Source organism: Bubalus kerabau, chromosome 1, assembly GCF_029407905.1.
Source record: "Bubalus kerabau isolate K-KA32 ecotype Philippines breed swamp buffalo chromosome 1, PCC_UOA_SB_1v2, whole genome shotgun sequence".
NCBI lineage: Eukaryota > Metazoa > Chordata > Mammalia > Artiodactyla > Bovidae > Bubalus > Bubalus kerabau.
In genome coordinates, this window is record NC_073624.1 from 262,095,264 (window position 1) to 262,119,862 (window position 24,599).

General features: G+C 38.0%; 2 long non-coding RNA genes across 4 annotated transcripts in view; one reads left to right on the top strand and one right to left on the bottom strand.

The window, feature by feature from the left end:
* The window catches only part of LOC129639600 (uncharacterized), a 108,312-nt gene extending 100,692 nt beyond the window's left edge, over positions 1 to 7,620 (bottom strand). For all 3 annotated transcript variants that reach the window (XR_008708489.1, XR_008708486.1, XR_008708499.1), the window contains exon 1: positions 7,508 to 7,620. This is a non-coding gene — a long non-coding RNA (uncharacterized LOC129639600). The remainder of the gene's footprint in view (positions 1 to 7,507) is intronic.
* LOC129639609 (uncharacterized) lies at positions 4,239 to 13,476 on the top strand. Its single transcript, XR_008708504.1, has 3 exons — positions 4,239 to 7,627; positions 12,728 to 12,989; positions 13,262 to 13,476. It is a non-coding gene; the product is annotated as an uncharacterized LOC129639609 (long non-coding RNA).
* The last annotated feature ends 11,123 nt before the right edge of the window (positions 13,477 to 24,599 follow it).

A 24,599-nucleotide genomic window follows, 5' to 3' on the forward strand; every position in this document is an offset into this window, starting at 1 on the left:
GGAAACTGTATTGAAATTACTGTGGTCCAGGGCCTTAAAATTTTCCAGTAAGCAGACCTACAAGAGGCTATTTAGCTCAGCTCTTCAACTACCTGTATTTGAAACAGTTTTGTGTATTCTAGCTTTGCGTCCTTAATTCCTTCAGTTCAGTTCAGTCGATCAGTTATGTGTGAATCTTTGAGACCCCATGGACTGCAGCACGCCACGCTTCCCTGTCCATCACCAACTCCCAGAGCTTGCTCAAACTCATGTCCATTGAGTCGGTGAAGCCATCCAACCATCTCATCCTGTCTTCCCCTTCTCCTCCTGCCTTCAATCCCTTTGAACTTCAAGTTACTTACAGTTAATATGAGAATAACAATGATATCTAACTCATAGGGCTTTGTGAGGACTATGCAAAACCCTTAGTGGAATGCTTGCCAAGTGCTCAATACATGGTAACTCTCATTATTCTGGGTATCATGGGTGCTGTCTCTGGTACACTCCAAAAAAGTCTACTTTGATTTAACATGTAGTGCCTGTTAACACATGTGTTCCATAAGTCAGTAACTATTAAATACTAAGATGTCTATGCGTGTGTGCCCAGTTGGTCAGTTGTGTCCAACTCTTTCCGACCCCATAGACTGCAGCCCCATCAGGCTCCTCTGGCCATGGAATTTTGCAGGCAAGAATACAGGAATTCCAGATGATGTTCCCCACCCAAGAATCAAACCCACATCTCTTGTGTCTCCTGCAATGGCAGGCAGATTCTTTACCACTGCACCACCTGGGAAACTACAGTCAATAGATAAATGTGTGTTGAACATTCTCCCTGGGCTCGGCACTGCAGTGGGTAATGAAAAAGATATGGACCCTGTCCAAAAGGTGCTTTCAGGTGAAAAAACCTGCTACCAAGGCCAGGGAGCATATCTTTCTGTAAAAATAAGTAGTAGAAAAACTAATTTCAACAGATGTTAGAATTCAAGGTCAATCAGTGAGAACTGGGATAGTCAGAGAAAGCTTTAGGGAGGAAGGAGAAAATAATGTAAGCCTGGGAGGATCAAGACAGGCATAGAACAACAACAAAAAAAAATTGTGCTTCCTACTAAAGGAAATGATGTCAGCAGTATTATGGGTGAATATAAAGAATATCTGAGCCCGACTTGACTAAAGCGATTGGAGCTTTTTAGAGGAAAAAAAATAGACAATGGATTTTTTTTGTTTGTCTTTGGTTTTGTTGTAGTTTTGGTTTTTTAAAAATAGAGTTGGAGTAGACTGCAGAGGGTTTTAAGAGCCAGAGGAGTTTCTACTTGAAACTATAGGAGATGAAGATAGTGTCTTATGAGGTGAGGTGGTAAAAAAACTGTGTTTCATAAAGATTGACCTTGTTAAGGTATGCAGGGGGATAAAAATCAGGAGAGAAGTATAAGACAACTTATAAGCTATTGCAATAACTTAGGTGTGGAAAAGAGAGATGGGGAAAGAAAAATGGAGATTTTTACTGTGAGTGAAATGGCTGTCACTGGAAGGTTTTGAGCAAAGAAGTGACATTATCTGATTTATCCACAGGTCTCTGACTGCTCATTTGAAAATACTTTGAGAGGGTCAAAGGGGAGAACTGGAAGGCCTGGTAGGACCCCATTTAAATACGTCAAGAAAAATCAATGGTGGCTTGGGTTTAATGTGAATGGAAGAGGTGAGAAGTAGCTAGAATAAATATATTGTGAACAGGTTTTATAGGTGGCATCTTAGGCAGTCTCATGAGACACTACTCTTGGTTGAATGCTCTACTGTTGTGGTCTTCACACTCTTAATAATTGTTGTATAAATGGTCTCACATTTTTTAATTTTACACTAAAGCCTCCCAATTTATGTAGGCAGTCCTGATTGTGAATGTAAATATAACAGGATTTATTTATGCACTGGAGCTGGGGCTATGAGAGAAAAGAAAAAGTCAATGATTACTCTGAGGTGTTTGGGCTGAATAGTTAGAAGAATGGGTTTTTTGAGATGCAGAAGACTGTGGAAGGCATAAAATTATAGAGGAAGGTCGGAGAAGCTCAGTTTTGAACACATGAAATTTGAGATGTTTATTAATCATCTAAGTAGAGATGTCCGGAGTTCAAAGAAGGGTTTCAGGCTGGAGATACAGGTCTACAGTAACCAACATTTGGATAGTATTTGAAGCCATAAAACTGAAAGAGAACATTTTCAAATGGCGCAAAAATAGAAAAGAAGTGTAAGCACTGAGCCATAAGACAGTTCTACACTGCAGACAGCAGGTGACAAGGCACCAGCAAAAAATGATGGAGCAGGATCAGCCAGAAAAACACCAGAACACGGAGAAGAATGCGTTGCACTGAAAAACAAACAAGAAAATGTTGATGACAATTCAAGTAAAATGAGAGTTGGGATTTGAGGACTGAGTTTACAGAGGTTATCAGTGGTAAGAGCTGTTTCTGTGGAAAAGTAAAAGTGAAGTCGCTCAGTTGTGTCCGACTCTTTGCAACCCCAGGGACTGTAGCCTACAAGTTTCCTCCATCCATGGAATTTTCCAGGCAGGAATACTGGAGTGGGTTCCATTTCCTTCTCCAGGGGCAAAAAAAAATCTTCGCAACCCAAGGGGTCAAACCTGGGTCTCCCACATTGCAAGCAGATGCTTTTACCTTTTACCGCCTGAGCCAGGGAGAGGCAAATGCCTGGTTAGACTTGATTCAAGATAGAAAGAGAGGAGAGGACCAGGAAACTACAAGTATAAATAGCTCTGGAGAATTTTGCTGTGAGGGGTGGAGGAGAAAGGGATAGTAGTTGGAAAGGAAAGTGTTAGTACCACTGAGAGGGCAGGCAGGCTGGATGTTTTAGGGTCAAAAAAATTAAATGTGATTTTAGATGAACATCTTGATTTTAGGCATGCAGCATTTGAGATTGTGAAGGGTGAAATGGGAATGGCGATTAGTCAACTAGAAAGATAAGAATAGATGTGTGAGAAGACAATTGAAATTATCCACAATTTAGACTTTATTGACACAGAGGTGTAATTTGGGGCATAAAAATGAATTAGACTGGAATAAAAATGTACTGAGAACAATAGAGGACTGAAGAAACTAATATTCTGGAAAAGCAATGAAACAAAACCGAGAGCACTGAGGTATATTCCCAACTTCCAACCCCGTTTAGGTGTAGCTGTATTTCCATAGGCAAATTAAGGAAATTATCTTAATAATTAATATCCACACAAAAGCATTAGTCCAACTTGGCTGGATATTTTACATAAAAAGAGGCTCTGTATATATGAGAGAGTCTGGTGCTGGATTCATTTTTTCTGCTTTTCTCAGTCTTCACAGACTGAAATCTTATTTAGAAATAAACTAGAAATTGCTAGCTGACAGAGAGGACCTCAGTTTCTACTAGGATTTTCACAACCCTAAAATTAAGATTTTTAAAGAATAAGATAAAAACTTAAGGAAGACAACATAATTTGAGCTGAAGCATCTTATTTGTCAAAACGCATGTGACTATCCATGAAGGGAACCAAACAGCCATGATTGTTCTTCACTGAAGGACCAACAAAATCCTCACGGACGAATGTGTCCTGTAACCTTTAATACAAAAGTCAAAGGAGAAATAGCTTTCTGGGCAAAAAATTGCACACAGAGGAAAAAAACAAGACCAAATCAAAGAGTCGTAGGAGGGGAAGGGAAATTTGGGCCTTTTTCATAGCAGGAGGCGAGACAAGCCGTCACTCACTAAACTGAGACAGCGGCAGCCATCGTAGACCCCAGCAGGCGCACGCTGCCAAGAGCCAAAGGCTCCGCTCAGACTCGGGGCGCTCCGGATGCTCCTGTTCGCCTTTGTTTTCCAAGACTATCCCGCTGACGATGATTATTGTCTAAGGATTGTAATCTAAGAAGCATTGTATAGAAACATATGCAATGTCACACTGGAACTGACAGACGAGCCTGACTATGGCTCTGACAGAGGCACTGAGGGACAACTTGAGGCGGTGCTTGAATGTTACTCCAGCAACCAGGAGAATATTTACCACTTTTTCACTTCAGAAAGTTCCCCCCCCCACCCCACCCCACTTCTTGAGGCGCTTCAATAAAGAGCTCAAGAAGACGACCCGGGAAGCCAGCCAGAAGAATCCACTGGGCACAATCCTGCTTCCTCTGGGCCCCCGAACGTGGCAATGATAACAGCCTCACTCCAGAGCCTCGGGGAGGGCCCTGGGAGACAGGGATCTTCACCGCAGAAACAGGCTTAGCAATGTGCTTCCAAGCACACAGACAGTGTTCCCCTTAAAGCCATCAGCTAAGCAGAGGTGGTTGGTATAGCTTCTGGGAGTAACCACAATTTCCCCACCCTGTATTTCTGATCACCTCTCTAATCTGGGCCTGAGCATTTACAAACCTTACATCCAGACTTTCTAGGTTTTCCCAGTGGCTCAACGAGTAAAGAATTTGCCTGCAATGCAGTTTAAACACAGGATATGCAAGTTCAATCCCTGGAATGGGAAGATCTAATGGAGAAGGAAATGGCAACCCACTCCAGTATTTTTGCCTAGAGAATCCCATAGACAGAGGAGCGTGGTGGGGTACAGTCCATGAGGTTGCAGAGTCAGATGTGACTCAGCAACTAAGCATGCACGTGCATCCAGACTTTCTCAACCAAAGTTCTTCCTCTGAGCTGTAGGACTCAGAAAATAATTCAAGCAACAAAATGAGCACCTTTCTGGAAACAAAAAAGACAAGTTCATTTCATTACATCAATGGATGCCTTCGGGTTTAGGAGTTGTCCTGGGAAAACTGGCTGGATTGGGAGTGAGGGATAAATCCCAGAATATTTCATGATGGGTATTGGGAGACAGAAGCTCTTTCCACTGTGTTAGGTTGGAAAGAAGAAGCCTGGAACCAGTGGTGAGCGAGTTCCTTAGCGAGATGGAGGATGTCTGTCTGCACAGGAGAGAATGTCACTTGGCAAGAAACAGATCCGGGTAGAGTGAGAGCTGGAGCTGGAGAGTGAGAGACCCAGAGAAGGATTTGTGAATCCCAATCCACCCGTGAGTTAACTGGTCACACCAGCCTATGTATTTTTCCTAAAATCACTTTTCAATGGTTTCTGTCACATGCATTTGAAGAGTTCTGAAGAGTATCACAGGAAGAATGTATAAACAAAGAAAAAAAATTAAGCTTTACATATCAAAATCATCAGGTAAAAAGAAAAAAGCATCTTTTCCTAGTCTGTTTCATTTTGTTAACAGCTATGTTTTGTGTACCTAACATGTACAGACATTGTGGCAATCCTGTGAAGTAGGAATTAGATCCATTACAGTGAACTAAGGTTCAGAGAGATTATATGATTTATGTAAAATTACTGGTCTAACAGATACTAAAAGGAGGTGAGACTTGGCTCACCTGAATAAAACTGAGGAATAAGCTGCAAGTATATGAGGGAAGAGCATTCCAGGCAAAGGGAAGATCAAAGGCAGAAACCCTGAGGTGACAGGCTATGAGGAACACCGAAAAGCCAATGTGAGTGAAGTGATCAATGCTGGTGGAGAGAGTGGGGGGCCATGAAGTCAGAGAGATGACCTGGTATCAGATTGTGTAGACCTTTGTATAGTACTGTAATATATGGAATTCAAATTTATCTATAGATATGATTTTTATATATTTCCATTATATCCCAGTTTAGCATACATCTTCCCAGACTTGTGTTCTAATACTATTTTATTGTCCTAGTAACGCCCTTAATTAAATTTCCAATTTCAAAAATTTTATTCTATTTTGAATTTCCACAACCCAAACTGAGGGTAATATTGTTTTTCTGGTGCATGGGCACCATGATTTATAAAGCAGACAGTAACCACAGAAATTGCCTGGAGCTGAGACAAAAGCTGTTTTCAAGGAGGAACATTTTTTCATTGGCATTATTCTGCAGTATCAGTGCAGACTGACTTTAAATTAGTTTTGTTTTCATTTTTAATTCTACAATGCTCCTTTTATTACCTTAACCCAGGGTGAACTGCTTTTGCAGTCCATTACACACAACTTTTAAATACTTTTGAGTCCAGCTTTATCTATTCTTCCCGACCTAGGGATTGAACCCACTTCTCTTGCATCTCCTGATTCTTTACCACTGTGCCACCTGGGAAGCCCATTTAACTTAATACTTTAGTTATTTCCACTGGGTTCTCCCACATGCATATCAAATTCTGCAGATCCAAGGCCAAATTCATTCAATTTCATTCTTCTCTTCCACCAAATCTGCCCCAAAACTCCCTTCTTATTCAAAATCTTAAGGGGAAAATAAGACATTTACTCAGTTGCTGAGCCAGAAACTCAGAAATCAGCCTTATTCCTTAATTTTTGACCAACCTCTACATCTCATCAACCCCTAAATCTATCAATTCCACTTCCCCAAAATTTCAACATGTGCTCTGCCTTTGATAGCCATCAGCATATAACTGGCTATTCAGTAGCCTCCTGCCTTTTCTTTCCACTGAACCCCAACCTTCACTTCAATTTCTTTTCCTCTACTATCAGAGTGATCTTTCCAGTGTGAAAATACAGGCTGCCCTAAAAGCTTCAGTGGCTTCCAATGACAAAAGACTCCACGATATACTAACAATGAAAGGATCCTGTCCAACTATACAAACTCATTTCCAATTATTTCTCCCTCACCCTTTTAGGCTCCAGCCATAGTAGACTCATTTCCTACAGACCCTATGCTCTCTTAAAATCTTCTGAACTCTTGAACCTGTTTTCTACTCTACCGAGAATGCAAACTTAGGGAAAACTCCTTTAGGTTTTACCTCAGATGATACTCTTGAAAAGGTTCCCCTGCCACCCCTCCCCACCCCGGGCTTCTCTTCTGTTCTCAACCCATCTTGTCTGGTCACTAAACTGTCTGCTCTTTGAAGGCAGGAAATGTGCTTCTTCATCCTGGTTTCCCAGAATCTAGCCCAATACCTGACAATTAGAAAATTCTGGGAATAAGATTTTGAAAACATGAAATCAGTTCACATTCTGCTACTAATATTAAGCTTTGAGAATTATTTATCCCTAGGCTTGGCGTGCTGCGATTCATGGGGTCGCAAAGAGTCAGACATGATTGAGTGACTGAACTGAAGAGTGGTTTCAAAGAAATGAGTGGTTTCAAAGAAAGGTGGTTCCAAAGAAAGGGAAAGGAGAAGAAAGAGATAAGGTCCTATCCAAAGAGAAGGCAAAAGGAATAGTTACTTCTGTTCTAGAGAGAGAAGAAAAATTATGAGATCAAGATTAAAAGTTAGACTCCCCACTCAGGGGCTTATAGAAATATCTAGATAAAATGAGGAGGTGGGGGGTTCACTGTGATAGGGCACTACAGAAACCCCAGATATTCTGAAGGATAAGGCTCTTCCTCTCTTTAGTATCCCACCAGGACCAAGGCTGGCCTGCTGCCGTCCATGAGATCTCAAAGTGTCAGACAGGACTGAACAACAACAAGGGCCAAGAAGCAGAACCAGCTTCACTGATCTGAAGCTCACCAAGCCAAAATGTGAGGTGCCAAGCCTGGCAGCAAAGAGAGGACTGATCAACAAAGCAGCCAAGCAAAGAAAGGAGGAAAACTCAAGGACCCAACCCCTCCCTCCACGCAAGAGGCTCGGGTATGTATGGATAATGAATAAATGGGCAGGGCCCCCTGAGGCATGGCGGATATGGGGAGCATATGGGGGCCTCCAGATGGATAATTGGAAAGAACATGTGGTAATCACCTGTGCAGGTGTTATAGGCTACAGGCCTCTGCTAGGTCAAACGTGGAGGCCCTTAGTACGATCTGAGGGTGGAGTGTTCAGCCCTCTGATGTCTAAATGTCACAGACAGGACATTCAAACATGCCCAGTTGGAAGGTGAGTTGGTGATCCTATCCAGTCTTAACCAGCTCAGCTTGAACTAGACATAGCTGGCTACAGTTCCTGGAAAATAATTCTGGAAAACATCTTGTTTAGGTTTTGTGCCACTTGAGGACATGCAATACTCTTGTGCTCATGCTAAGTCATGTCTGACTCTTTACAACCCCATGGATTAGAGCCCGCCAGGCTCCTCTGTCCGTGGGGATTCTCCAGGCAAGAATACTGGAGTGGGTTTTCATTTCCTTCTCCAGGGCATCTTCCCGACCCAGGGATCTAACCCATGCCTCCTACTTTGGAAGGTGGGTTCTTTACCATTGAGCCACCAGGGAAGCCTACAAGTCTTCTATAGCAATAATTAAAACGACCTTGATTAGTCAAGGCAGGCTACAGGTGAAATGAATTTAACTAATGATTACCCACGGTATGAAGGACAGAACATCACTGGTGGAAGGAAAGGTCTCAATAGATGACTCTAAAATGGCTCGTTAAATATTTATATTGAAATATATCATCTTTATAGAGTGACAGTAACAGACTAGGATTCCTGTAGCAGTAGAAATATAAGAGATGTGGGAGACAAACCTTAAGGTTTTCTTATAAAATACATAAAGCATGAGAACAGGGATATGAAATCATAGAAAACTCTCCTGACACATGGGTAAGTTTCCAGTTGAAAACTTCCAGTCACCTTTTTTAGCCATGATATATGTTTGAATTCCAAGATCCTGACATTTTGAAAAGGCTTGTACTTTAATGGCTACAGAAACCTCATGTATGCTTGAGTCATTTATACTTACAATTAATCACTTTCCTATGAACTACCAATATACCTAAAAGAATTGGGAAAAGCTAGTTTCTTTATGTTATAAAATATTTATGGCTTATTTTTGGATTTCCCTATTTTAAATATCAACTGATCTAAACAAATACTCCCAATCTCCACCCAATGAAGGTATATCCGATGCCAATTTAAACCAAACCAGGACATTTGCTTTAAAATTTCCAAAATAAATTCTATAGTATTACAATGTTTTCTACTAATTAAAAAAAGAGCTTTTTTATGTAATGGATGATAATGCTCAGTTGTGTCCTACTCTTTGTAACCCCATGGACTGTAGCCCACCAGGCTCCTCTGTCCATGGGATTTTCCCAGCAAGAATACTGGAGTGGGTTGCCATTTATTCCTCCAGGGAATCTTTCTGACCCAGGGATCGAACCTGCATCTCCTGCTATTGTAGGTGGATTCTTTACCACTAAACTATACGGGAAGGCTTTATGTAATATTCCTGTGTTATTTTGCTAGTTGTTTAAAAAATGTCTTATCAATTCAAAGTTTAATTAAGGAGACAAAAGAAAAGCAGAAAATTTTTTTTCCCATATCAACCTAAAATTATTTTTTAAGAAGTTTTTTTGTTTAGTGTAAGATCCAAGAAATATTTTACTGGAATAAAGCAATTTGATTTTTATAATCCTTCCTAATCATTTTCCTATGCCTGAAAGCTATACCTACATCAGCAGTTTTATGAAAAGTTTTTGCCCTTCCAGAAACAACAGGTAACTTAGAGATCACTAGAATGCTAGTGGCCATTTTCTGTAGTTTTACATTTTATATATATATCAATATATATATATACATTTTATATATATATATCATATATATATCAAAAAAAAAAATGCTGTGCTATCCATAAAGCCAAACAATAAAGTCTGTTTGTAACACTCTTATTTCTAGGGTTCATTCTTTAAGCATGGGCTGAGGTAAACATTTTCAATCCCATTTAAAATATTTTATTATTTATAGCATTTTCCCCTCAGATATTTGAAAAGATGATAAGAAGGCTTTGTTTTATGTAATGTTTACTGGTCTAAATAGTATTTGAGCTCAGCACAATTTACTGTCCACTTAAATAGTGTTATGTAGTATTAATAGAACTGGTTGTTCCTGAAGGTCTCAATAGAATCAGTCAGGAGTCCATCATTAGCCAACAAAGGTGGTTGATGTGGGTGTTGGTACAAATACCTTAGTTGTTTTGAATAGACTTTAAATTCTATTAGTAAAACTACAATGTGCTCGTGGTTAGGAATGGAAAGGCGCCCTCAGATCTGGTGCTGAACTGAACGCTTCAGTTGTTTGGGAGAATTTGTATAAGTGATAGAGCACAAGACATTAAGATTTTATTAGTTTTCACTAAGAGTGTCTAACTTTTTTCTTTAGCCCATTATTTGTTTGTGTTATGTATCTCTCTGTTCTATAATATTGGATGGTGTTAATGATGTGATTACACAGGGTGTTTAGTAACGTTATTCCAATCAGATCAGATCAGATCAGTCGCTCAGTTGTGTCCGACTCTTTGCGACCCCGTGAATTGCAGCACACCAGGCCTCCCTGTCCATCACCAACTCCCGGAGTTCACTGAGACTCATGTCCATCGAGTCAGTGATGCCATCCAGCCATCTCATCCTCTGTCGTCCCCTTCTCCTCTTGCCCCCAATCCCTCCCAGCATCAGAGTCTTTTCCAATGAGTCAGCTCTTCGCATGAGGGTGGCCAAAGTACTGGAGTTTCAGCTTTAGCATCATTCCTTCCAAAGAAATCCCAGGGCTGGTCTCCTTCAGAATGGGCTGGTTGGATCTCCTTGCAGTCCAAGGGACTCTCGAGAGTCTTCTCCAACAACACAGTTCAAAAGCATCAGTTCTTCAGTGCTCAGCCTTCTTCACAGTCCAACTCTCACATCCATACATGACCACAGGAAAAACCATAGCCTTGACTAGACGAACCTTTGTTGGCAAAGTAATGTCTCTGCTTTTGAATATGCTATCTAGGTTGGTCATAACTTTCCTTCCAAGGAGTAAGCGTCTTTTAATTTCATGGCTGCGGTCACCATCTGTAGTGATTTTGGAGCCCAGAAAAATAAAGTCTGACACTGTTTCCACTGTTTCCCCATCTATTTCCCATGAAGTGATGAGACCGGATGCCATGATCTTCGTTTTCTGAATGTTGAGCTTTAAGCCCACTTTTTCACTCTCCACTTTCACTTTCATCAAGAGGCTTTTTAGTTCCTCTTCACTTTCTGTCATAAGGGTGGTGTCATCTGCATATCTGAGGATATTGATATTTCTCCCGGCAATCTTGATTCCAGCTTGTATTTTTCCAATTTTGTTATTCCAATAGAGAAGATGAAAAAAGCTCTTGGTTTTATTGAGATATATTATCCTTGTTTAATACGTCCAGTGCTCCCTGAAGTAGTTAATATTCTAAAATTTATATTTCTAATATAAAAAAGAAAAAACTTAGAGAAGTTAAATGCTTTACCCATGGCCACAATAATAGTAAGTGGCAGAGGAAAATTTGAAACTAGTTGAGCTTAAATACAGAGACCCTTAACACTAAATACAGAAGTTTTTAACCTCTACACCTTATGCTTCAATACACCTATTACACTGTGGCCTTCCTCTTTCCTATTCTGTCTTTCAATTTGGCCTTTTCCATCTCAATTCTGGTCTGTCTTTCTATCTTTCTTTGTTTCCTAACAAAATAGACTATGCTGTTCAGAATTAGCATGCAAATGTCAACATAAATCGTAGATTTGAGAAGAAATCCATGCAAATAGCCATAGTACCCATATCAATGTGTCCTTGCCATAAGCAAACCAATTTTTGACAGTCTGCTTATTTGAAAGTTTTTATTGGTGGTAAGAAAAAAGGAAAAGTTGTGACCATCAAGAATTACCAGTCACATACCCATCATTAAGGATTTAGTTGATGCTTGGCACTGAAATTAGCCATTTATATACAGTATCTAATGCAATCCCTAGCACAACCTTACAACATAAACATTATGACTAGTAATTTACTGTGGAGAAATTTGAGGCCTGGAGACATTATGCAATTTACCCAAGGACATACAATTTAGCAGGTTAAGCAGAAATTTGGACCTACGTTTGACTAATTGCAAAGATTGTGATATACTAGCCATTAGTTAAACTGCACTTTAGACCACTTGGTTGTGCTTCTTCTAGAAAGAATACTTTGAGTAAAGAGAGAGATCAACACTTAGGTGACCCGAGATCACATTCTCAGCACAGGTATAGCAAATTTTCACTACTCACTTCTTTAAAAAAGTCAAAGAACCATTATTTTGAAAGATAAGAGGAGAAAGAAGAGGGAGGGAGAGAAGGGAGGATAAAAGGAAGGAAGGAGGGAAGGAAGGAAAAAATAAAATTCCTCCTTACTTCCTGGGTTGATGATCAGACTCAAAGTCCTGAGCCAAATGAGCAGATAAATTATGAAATCAAAGCAGAATTTTCCTTTTTACTACAGTGGGAGGATTTGTCTTATCAACTATTTACACTTTTGTTTGCCATTATTTCTGTAGTTTTAGTCACTGTACCACTGCTTAAAGCAGAAGCTGAAGTCAGGGGAGATGCCAAAGGCAAGGACAAAGAGATGACTTCTCTTGCAGTTCCTCATGGGGCCCCAACCAGAGCCTAGTGGGCTGTCCTAGAGTCGCAGGATGACAATTGAGCCTAATGAGATTTTGAAAGCTTTCTCTTATCCCATGATTCTGGGTTGCATGTTTCTACTCTAAATATGGACAAGAGGGAATGAATAATAAATACAGCCAATTGCCAGAAACTTTTTATTGCCTCGGTGCAGATCTATTTTTTAGCTGGATGACTTTTATTTTTCCATTTTTTAATTGCTTTGTTTGTATTATCCTTTTTCTCAGGGCAGTTTCTAAATACCACTTCAGAGAGTCTTTTATGTTCACAGCAGTGACAGAACTGCAGAGATTTCAAGCTAAGCATGAAAGCCTGGATCTAATATCTTCTCCCTGATTTCCTCCCATCTAATAGATCTGCTTGCTTATCTTGCTGCTATGATACCAGGAACAATACAGATGCTTATTGAGGAAAAACTAGGACTGGCAGAAAAGCAGACAAAAACAATTCCTTATCAGAACTCTGGTTTGATATCTCATCAAATTTCACACACATTATGCGACCAGACAACCTACGATGGTGAAGAGTGCAGTTGAGAGAAGTGAGAGAGAGAGAAAACTGCCTCCTGAACTTGGTTGGCCAGCTATGTGATGCGCCCCCGCAGGAAAAAATATCGGTTGGTAATCACAAACACTTACTTTTTACTCACAGAGACGCAGGAATGGATTTGATCATGTTGTGGAGTGCTTTGAGGTCTTTGGAATAAAGGCATTCTACAAATATATATTTCTGTATATGGTTGTGTGTGTGTGTGCGTGCGTGTGTGTGTGTGTTTACACGTTCTTTCTCTTGAGTAATAGGCAGGAAGGGAGAATTTCGTACAATATCTGCAAGTACATTTCATAGTCTCTGTATGTTGTGTGCTCATATATCTAAACATTTTTACAGGTAAGCTGCTTTCTGTCTTATGAAAAATGTCTCTTGGCTGCATTGAGGTCTTCTATATCCATGGAACAAACTGGCAGCTTAGTGCTTTTCATTCAGTATCCAGCAGACGAGCAAATCCCAGGGCTGAGCTATTGATCCAGCTGAACTCACAAGCAGTATGTCCTTATTCTTCTGGTTCAGTAGCCTTGGATGTAGTATACAAAATAATTTGCTGCATTCTTCAAAGCAATTTTCCCTTGGGGTAGGAAAAACACAGTTGGAAAAATGCAAAGATATTTCACTGCATTCAACAATAAAGGCAACATTTTAAATAAGTTAACTGATATAAAGAAGCCCACTTGTTTTGTTTATATTTGTTTTCGTTCTATCTCATTTTGTGGGTATTTCATGAAAAAGGCCAACAGGGTAAAAGTTTAAACAAAATCCTTTTTAAAAGAATTTTACCCAGTCCACTGTAAGGGTTTGGGAAAAAGGCTTAACTTTCAAATCAGCTTTTATTAATGTTCATGATCACACTATGATTTGTATCTTTACCTTTTATTAATTTTTCTAATTTATATATCAGATTAGTCTCAAGATATGAAATAATATTTTTCTGTTTCACAAGAAAGACAAAGAGAGAAGATAAAGGAACAGTTGGTGGCTGTCATGAAAAGAAGGAACATGTCAAGGTCCTTATTCCCTGGTCTAGTCTCTTGTTAGAGGTACAGGGTTCACTGCTCAGATAGATGACCCGGACGTTCAGTCCGGGGAAGCCAGTTAGCCTTTGAATTCAAATCAGAGCTGGACCAAGACTTGCAGGTTAAGTTATCAGTGCTGATCTCCCCACCTGTAAAATGACCCTTCGTCATAAAGTCAGTGTGACATTCAGACTTAAAAAAAAAAAAAATGTATTGAAAGCATTTGGTACAACCTTGGAAGAGAGTAAGCAGTCAAAAATAAGTCCTTAATATGACGAACAATAACTAATCAGTAGCAGAAAGGATAGAGTCACGGTCACACAAAACTATAGATCAAACTCAAAGAAGTCAGACTCTTAAGAAAATTGTTCACTGCCTAGCACATGGTCAGTACTGTCTTAGCTGTTGTACTAGGCACTGGGGGATACCAATTAAGAAGAATAAGGTATGGTGTCTGCCCTAAAGAACTAACTATCTAGTTAAAATGATACATGGGGAATATATTTAACACAAGACAATTAAGTATCAAATGAATAATAAAGGCAATCAAATAGGGGGTTTAAAGCAGAGTTCATAGAATAGAATAGTTATAGCATTCATTATCTGATAAAAACGCAGAACTAGGAGATATACATGCATATACATACATATATATATATATACACACACACACAATCATAAATTTAGAGAGAGAGATAATTTCTTCAATATTTTTATCTACAACTTCACACCCATACAACAAAGATAAATAAGCTGTCTGAAAACACAGCCGTTTCACCATTATCTAAATACTAAGCAGATAATAAAGAAAAGACTTTTGGACTCTGTGGGAAAAGCTGAGGGTGGGATGATTTGATAGAACAGCATTGAAACATGTATATTATCATATGTGAAATGGATCGCCAGTCCAAGTTTGATGCATGAAACAGGGCACTCAAAGCCAGTGCACTGGGACGACCCTGAGGGATGGGATGGGAGGGAGATGGGAAGGGGGTTCGGTACTGGGGAACACATGTACATTCGTGGCTGATTCATGTCAATGTATGGCAAAAACCACCACAATATTTAAAGTAATTAGCCTCCAATTAAAATTTAAAAAATAAATAAATACTAATGAATTATAGGAAATAAATTTCTATTTGATGAGCTTAAAAAGTCAGTCATAAAAAACATAAAGCAAGACTTTGAGTAGCCTCAGAAGCCCAGTGTCGAGTATTACATTTCCGTTTGCTTCTGGGAAATTAATCAAGCCAATGAAGCTGATACCAATAAGAAATAGGGGAAGTGGAGTTCTTTTTAAACAGAAGCAACAGTTGGGCTATAATTATATAACCAATAGCCTCTTTTAGTGCCCAGAGCATCAAACTGAGGAGGAGTTTATGCATATGAAGAGTAAAAAAAATCATTGGCCAATAGATCACATTAAGTAGATTTAACAAATTGTTGAGACAATATTAACTTTTTTACTATACAAAATTTGGTTGAGTTTCAGGGCACAAAGATAAATTTATATTCAAAATGTCCATTCCTACTGCCCAGTTCCCTCTTTTGTTGGTGTTATCTCGCACTGGTAAGATTTGAAAATAAAAGCTATTTGAAAAGAAATCTATATAGAATTTAATTTTATTACTTTAGATTTACTTGTATATTACTTTAACAAGTATTTTAGGAGCTGTAATATGCATAAAACACATATATAGAGATAAATCTACACCTATAATATTATAAATTGCATATTATATAAGAATTTCTGGATAATGAAAAATAGCATTAAGAAAAATGAAGCAGAATACTACAGGGAGAGAGATTCTTTTTTAAACTCTCTAAGGAGGTCAACTTTGAGCAGAAGCTTCAGTGAAATGATACGGTGAACAATGCATGCAAAGTTGAGGGTCAGGTCATTCTAAGAGCGGGGAATAGGAACTGCAAGGCCTTGATGCTGAAGTGGATTCAGGTTATTTTAAGAACAGCAAAGAGGCCAGTATGTCTAGATGGACAGAGATGTCTAATAAAATTCTACTCTAAGTTTTGAAGCTGAGAATTTTAATTTTTATGTCTATCTATGATTAACTTAGTTTTATGTCTCCAGAAACTACCACTAACTGTGTCCCATCTAAACACAGAAGACAATCAAATTAAAGTAGGCCCAGGGATGTAACACCAGGAACCTGGTACTGTTAAAAGCAGAAGCAAACAATTGTCAACAGACACAGCAAACTACAGAAGTAAACCTGCCATGTCTAAGCCACTTGCAATTACTGGATACAGAATGTTTATATCCCACAAGACTCCAGAGTCAGAGTGATTTTTCAGAGAATTCTTTAAAGAAATAATTTCAAAACTAGCAACACTGTTTTAAAGCACATTTTAAAAAAATACTACTTAATTACAAATCCAATTTTTAAAAAACACACAAAAATTAAAACTATACACAGGAATTGTAAATAGTTGGTCTCAGTTTGTGTAAAAAGTCTTCTCTTGAAGTTGCAGCCTGATTGATGTGCTAAAAATGATTCCAAAACTTCATTTGGGTTTATTTAGCAACATCTGCTATGCCATTTTAAAATTTTTAAACGTAAAAAAAATTTCAATATAATAGAGGGTTAATGTAACTAATATATGGAGACCTCTTTCAAAGTAAGAGTCAAAACCTCTTATGGGAAAGAAAAAAAATGGGAAAATTCTGTACAATGAAAATCTAAAGAAGCAAAAATATGTGACCAGTTGACATAAGAAATATTTACTTTCTCTAGTAGTAAAAGGAAAAAAAATAATAACCATGAAGCTCTGTATTAGCTTAACAACTGAACAAAAAAATAAGGAAAAAACCACTCATCATCAGTGCTAATGAGTGATTAGAGAAACAGCCATGACCTGGTGACCTTCAAAGTATTTTCTTAGAAAGTTTCAGATCTCTCATAAATGTATGCTGCTGCTGCTAAGTCGCTTCAGTCGTGTCTAACTCTGTGCAACCCCAGAGATGGCAGCCCACCAGGCTCCCCCATCCCTGGGATTCTCCAGGCAAGAACACTGGAGTGGGGTGCCATTTCCTTCTCCAAAGCATGAAAGTGAAAAGTGAAAGTGAAGTCGCTCAGTCGTGTCAGACTCAGCGACCCCATGGACTGCAGCCTACCAGGCTCCTCTGTCCATGGGATTTTCCAGGCAAGAGTACTGGAGTAGGGTGCCATTGCCTTCTCCATCTTAAATGTACATGTCTTACCAAATCAGGGTTCTCTGAATAATAAAGTGAGTTGCTCCACAACTTTACCATCATGTAGAACAAAATTAATTTAATGTGATTATCAATGTTTTAATCTGTATTGGATAAAACTTTAATTATTATCTGGGTCATTTTCTAATATTTTAGATAACTGATACTACTTTTTACTTATTAATTCAAAAAGAAAAATCTAAAAGAAATCTCTATTTCTTTATTTCAATTACTATAGTGGTGATTTCTAAATATGGGGCCCAGAGACAATCTGGATTTCCATCCAGACATATTTGAGCCTAAAAATCTGAATCTGTAACAAGCTCCAAAGATTTGCTGATGCACATAAGTTGGAGACTCATTGACCCAGCAGAAGCAAAAAGAAAAATTAATCCATGCCAACACATCAGGAGTCATAGATGTGCTTCAGAAATACACATCAGCAAAGAAGTAAGCATGTGAAGTAAGGGATTGCCACTTATCAAGGGCCTTGGAAAATCAGCCCTAGAATGGTCTCCAGGAATGGACTATATGTTAAACCTTGAAAGCTGACTGCCCAGGCAGGTCTATGCACTGAGGCTGAAGTGGACACAATAGGACAATTCCAGGGGGAGAATAGTCCCCAGCCAAACTTAATCAGGGCAGCAGGAGACCAGCTATGCCATTCTCCTGCGGGCATGTCCATCACAGCTACCCTTCAGGTCAGCATAGACATGCTTTGGCCTCAAAAATATGCCTTTTGCCTTATTCTATTAAAAGTTACAATGGATCCAATTATCTGAATCTCTGCTTACTGCTACGTCTTTCTGTCATCCTCAGTGATCATGAAATGCATTGTCAATATTCAAACTGTATGTATCCAAACTCTACAGAATAAAGAACAAATTCAGACATTAAAACAGCTACACATGAGAATTCTTTTTCTTGCTGTCATAGACAGGTGAATGGTGATTGTAACACAATAGGGGACTCTGACAGCAATAAAGGTCTATCAACCTGATCATGACCTGTTTGTTCACACTCTGGGCCAGTTTAACGAAAGGGGAAAAGACAGTATTTTTCCATTTGAAGAGTTGTTTTAAAAAGGAAATGACATTTTTATTTGTTATATGAATAGTTTTCAATTGTTTCTTAGTGTGTTTAAAAAAATATTTCTGAAAATGTTCATAAATTTTCTTAAGTAACAAATTGTGCTTTTATCTGTATTTTCAGCCTTTCAATATACAAAGAGGACTTGCAAAATCACTTCAGCATTTCTGTAAAAGCCCAAATGTAAACAAAAAGTAAATACAAACGCCAGAAGTCTCTTAAAATTCAACAAATGTGTCCTCTACCCACTCTTCTTTGCTTGAATTGGGTTCTTTGTGTCCTCATTTCCCCCAGCCTTGGCCAAGTGCATTTTCTTGCTCACCAGGGCCCTGAAGATGATGATACAATGGTGCATTCACGGTGGTGGCATATGCAGAACTATGGGTCAAGGTCCACTCATTGTTTCCTCGGGGCAACTATTCGAAGGAGTGAGTTCCACTTGTCCTTAAGGATGGACACTACAGACTTTTGACCCTCTCAATGCCTAATATAGCCATTTTTCTTATTTCTAATATAGACATGGTCCATGGTCATACTACACACGTTAAACAGTACATTAGGAAAAAAAGATAATATTATCTTTGTCTCTTCCCAACCTCTACTCCAATATGTTCATAGCTTTGGAGAGTTTGACTGGTATTTACTTTTATCATAATTTTGTGAAGGGGAGATTGAATTTAGAATCTATATAAGTGATAAAGTAATTCCAAATAGTCACTGTATTCATATTCATCACTTATCACTAAATAGAACTGATTATAAATGTACTGGGAGACTATCAGAAAGGCACTGTTGATTTACTTTGCATAGATAAACAAGCCACATAAAAAATGAAAGCACAATGCTTACTGAATTGTAAGTGATTAAACATTAATGACTGTAAAGCTTAGTCAAACACTGCAAGTCTTAAAGTCTTCCACAGTACATCATGTTGAGTGTCAATGGATAAAACAGAATGCCAATAATAGTTGGAATGTTCTTGAAAAGAGTTAAGCTTTGTCAATAGCTATAAATGTACACATGCCAATATCTAAAAATCTATCAGTCTCTACACACTGTTTGTGTGAGGCTCTATTAGTCTGACCAAATAATTCCAGTACTCATTGGCATTGAAAAGAAAGTCTGAAAGTAATTTTATATTCACTTATGTGCTTCTTTCATGCTCTGTACATGGATTTTGGTATTGATGTAGTCAAATATTTATTATCTATACTAAAAGAAGGTTGAGATAAAATGAATAAATCAAATCTTTATTTCATTTTTTCCCTTCATAGCCTCTCTGCTAAGTAGAATGCTGTAGGGAAAGCAAGTTTAAATCAGTATCTATTGTATATCAAATAATTATTTAAAAGGAGGCACAAAAACAGTCATATGTCCTGCCTTTGGTAATCTCAGAGAAGTCCGCAAACTCTACCCTCAGTCACTTTGGACAAGCATCTTGCAGGCAAAAAATGTAAGAATTCAGGATAGGTGGCCTTGTAGTCCCAAAGATCTGTTTGGTTCAGTGACCCACTCCTAGAACAGATGAATTTGATGCTTTATCTGACAAAAAAAAAGTTGGCTGATCCTGTTATTGAAAGATTTTTCATTAATTCAAAATAGTCCTTTCACACAAGGACTCAGGGGAGAGCAGAATTTTCCCCACCAACGCGGGAAATCTCTACTATTGAAGGCCATTCAGCAAGTCAATATCACCAAAAAGCCACTGAGCAACAACTTAGATTTGCACAACACAGTTTGTGTACATTTGAGAACTGAAAATGGATCCGACATGAGATGATATTCAGGAATAATTTTCAGTTTTATTAGATATGATAATGTTATTTTGATAATGTAAGAAGACAGTTTTGTCTTTTAGAGTGGGGTGTTATGTTGTCTGTATAATATTCGGTCTTGTCTCTCCTCCACTCCCATTCCACCCCATTGTATAGAAGACTTATCAAATGTTTGGTTTCAGTACCACATCCATTAATTATAGATGTATTGTGGTGACTGTATTTAAATATTCATTGATCTAGCTAACATTAATTTTGGCTTCATATAAGAAAAAGTACTGTACTTGACATTCAAAGATTTGGGTTCAAATCTTCACTCTTGTTTATTAAGTCATATGACTGTGTTAAAAAAATTCACTTAACCAGTTGGATTAATTATTTCTGCTTTAAAGTAGGATCTCTCTCATCAATTATTTATTTTGAGGAGTCAAACTAGAAGTAAATTTAAAAATACTTGATGAACTCAGAGTGTTATATCCATGTGAGATATTATTGAGAAACTGCTACAACCCTAAGAAGATTGTAGATAAGAAATGTCAATAAAAGGTAAATTTTACATTCGGAGGTCATGGAGTATAATAACATCCTAGAAAATTTCTTCTCCTTCAAATAAAGACCCAAATTTCACTGTAGGAACTTAAAATTCACCCAAACTCTCCATTCCTTCCTTTATTTTTTGTTCAAAAGTTCTTCATTTATTATTTCATTCTGTAAGTCAAAAAAAAAAAAAAAAAAAAGTTTTGTTTCTACTGTGTGTCAAATACAGTGCTAGATACTGAGCTTACAAGAATGAGTAGAATACTGTCCCCCACCCTGCAACAGAGCTTACCCTTCAGTGAAAGGGCTTGCTCTCTTTCTTTCCAATGCATGTTGGGCTCATAAGCATCACTTTCTAAAAAGCGTTAATGTCTAAAACTATGCTCTGCTGCTGCCGCTAAGTCGCTTCAGTTGTGTCCGACTCTGTACGACCCCATAGACAGCAGCCCACCAGGCTCCCCTGTCCCCAGGATTCTCCAGGCAAGAACACTGGAGTGGGTTGTCATTTCCTTCTCCAATGCATGAAAGTGAAAAGTGAAAGGGAAATAGCTCAGTCATGTCCAACTCTTAGCGACCCCATGGACTGCAGCCTACCAGGCTCCTCCATCCATGGGATGTTCCAGGCAAGAGTACTGGAGTAGGGTGCCATTGCCTTCTCCGTTTTCAGGTAGGATCCTGTCCAAATTCTGTTTCATTACAGAGATGTATGTAGTGTTGTTCCTTAGAAAGTGAAAGTGAAGTCGCTCAGTTGGGGTCTGACTCTGCAACCCCATGGATTGTAACCACGGAATTTTCCAGGCAAAAGTACTGGAGTGGGTTTCCATTTCTTTCTCCAGGGAAACTATGCTCTGACTAATGTTAAAAGTTGATGATGTGCCATGGTTTTTTTTTTTTTAATTCCATTCTCATCATACTGACAAATATTTCTTGGGCCTTAAAAAAGGATCACCTTTGGGAATTCCCTAGTTGTCTAGTGGTTAGGACTCTGCACTCTGCACTCTCACCATGGAGGGCCCAGTTCCCTGTTAGGGAACTAAGATCCCACAAGTTGCATGGCCAAATAAATAAATAATTAAGAAAAAAAAAAAGATCACTTTTCAAAGACAATTTGAATTTTATACTATTTTTTCACTTCTGTAGTAAAATACAATTTGAGATGAGCCTACAAAACATCAGAAATCTCACTAAGTCACTAAGAAAAGACTGAAATGAGACTGCCGAGGACACAAAAGTTTATAGAGAGAATGATTATAATTAGACTTTCTTAGTTGATATGCATACAGTATAAGAATGCAGTAAACTTGTATTCTCTATAAGAATACCTCTCATGATGAATAAGTAAACTGGCATTCCAGTTTTTGTGGAAGAGCCCCTGCTTTGAGAAATGCAGAGTCTAATTCAGTCTTTCTTAATCTCTTTTGGATTATGGAATTCTGAGAAACGGAAAGAAGCTACATGTCTTTCTACAGAATAGTGCACATGTGGACCTACACACATTTTTAAATATAGAGCAGGGATTTTTCCATCATGTTGTAGTTTAGTGGACAATCAAGTTCACATATGATATTACCCCAAGTGCTGTTACCTGCAAGACCAGGATATTTACAGGATTTGTCATATTTTAAAGTTTTTGACTGCTTTGTGATGACTTTAGAAAAATGATCTGAAAATTAAAAAAAAAAAAAAAAGGCCAATCAAAGAAGGAAAAGATGATTCTGAGATAAGAGTGAGATCTTCCCCACCCAGGGATCAAACTGAGGTCTCCAGCATTGCAGGCAAATTCTTTACCACCTGAGCCACCAGGGAAGCCCACTTAAGAATCAAGCCAGTCTTCATGTTATATCCCTAGGGCCAGAAGCAATCCCTGGCATGTATATGTTAGATGCAAAATAGCCTTTGTTGTAAAAAAGCAAAGATCATGAATAAGCCACCAAATTTTCATCCTTCCAGTTCTTTGCCTGATGCTAAATGGTTCTTACAACACTTCTAAGGTAAAGGCGCCCCTGCATTTCCAACTGCCTCTGGCAGAGTCTGAGTAGCCTTTGCATTTCTACTGTTGGTTGGGATCAATCCTGGGGCCATTAGATTATGATCTCTTTTGTTTTAAGACAAAATGTTAGACCTTAAGTATTGCTGTAAAATGAAATCATATCTTTGGCACAGCTTTAAAATAACAACCTGCCTAAAGGCAAAATTCTCTTCCCCTCATCACGCAGTGATAAATCTCTATTTCACATTCTGCACTTGTTGGGTGAGTAGCCCCGTCCCCAGGCACTGTGAACAAAAACCCAGAGAAGATAATGAGGGCAGAACCTAGGAAAGATGGACAGTGCAGGAACAATCTGTGGCTGTGGGTGCAAAGAAAATTTGGCTCAAAGCACTGTCATTAAATATATACTGCATTGATGATGAAGTTGGGGAAAGGGGACTGAATAATACATTTTGATATTTTAAAGATAATCCTCTCTTCATCCAAATATTTTGATTTAAAGAATGCCATTCTTACAAAGAGGAGAGTTTTGCCTTTTCAGACATCCTATTCGGGGTGTCAGGGAAAATCTATGTCATTTTAGTCTAAAGTTTAGATTCACTGTATTTTACTGATATATTTGAAGAAATTACTGAAATAATACCCTGAATTCTTTGAAGTCTTGTGTTGTTTAGAATTAAGAGACTTTGGCTTTAAATGTGTGTTAAACAAAAATTTCAAGAGTATAATACATTTTGTGATATTTTACCTAAAAGAAGAAATGTTTACATAGGATCATTCACTTTGCAGCAATGTGGAAAAGCTAATAGTTTGTGGAAAGTTGTCTAAACCCCCACTATGATCATTATCACAAATTCAATTTCCAATAAAAGAGTATCATGTAGAGTAGGATATAAGATAACAGTTCTTGGGATATTGTGAATAAGTATTGTAAATTAAAATTTTTAACACCAGTAAGAATACATATATTTATATATATATACACACACAAATATCTCTAAGGCCAGATATTCTTTCATGAATCATAGCACAATACAAAATAAAGAAAGACATTCTGAATTTAAAATGATCATCTGTATAACAATGTGACTGAGGATAAGCAGATGTTTTGCTACATTAAACAATGTCTTAAAAGCTTACATTAGGGGTTAATAAACTAGGGTCAGTGATACAAATCCGGCCCATGACTTGTTTCTGTATGGCCCTCAAGCTAAGGATGGTTTTTAAAATTTTAAAGGGTTGTAAAACAAAACAAAGAGCAATATATGAGAGAGACCATATGTAGCTCCCAAAGCCTAAAATATTTATTATCTGGCCATTTACAGAAATACTTTGCCAATCCCAGGTTTAGATTCTAGCGTACTAATGGTGAGGTTTAATGGGCAATTTTGGATTCAGTTGGAAATGCCACATTATTACACTAAAGATAGGTCTCATCTTCTGCAGCAGTCAATTTGTGTCAATTTAGAGACTGAAAAGATGGAAAATTTCCCTAGCAACAAGTCAAATGCTCAAATTTCTAGTTAATTTAAATCACACTAACTAGATTCAGCTTCCTTATCAACAGAAATGCTTTAGGAGTGAAATCGTCTGATGATACTTTTAGTGTTGAGCAATCTTTTGGCATATTTTGGAGGAACATCGATTTGAAGTGGAAGTACTGAAAAATTCTTATACCCAACTGTAATATTCTTTCCTATTATTCTTCTTCAGAAAAAAAAACTATCTCTCTCCATAGGTTTTTGAATATGTGGCTTCACATGAGAATATGTGGATATCTTAAGCTAAGAAATTTGTAAATGTATTTACCCAGTAACATAAAATTCTTTTAATAAGCTTGTTTGTGAACTAACTACATTGTTCAGAATTCAGGTTCAGTTAATAAACTTCATCATTAACACTATTATTATGATTGATTCTCTTTTCAAATTGTATGCATGGAAATCTATGACAGCATTGTACTAAAAAATAGAATCAATCTGGCCATAAGCAGTTAAAGATTTCCATATTATCAGCCAATAATATATTCTAGAATAGTCTTTTACATTAAATAGGA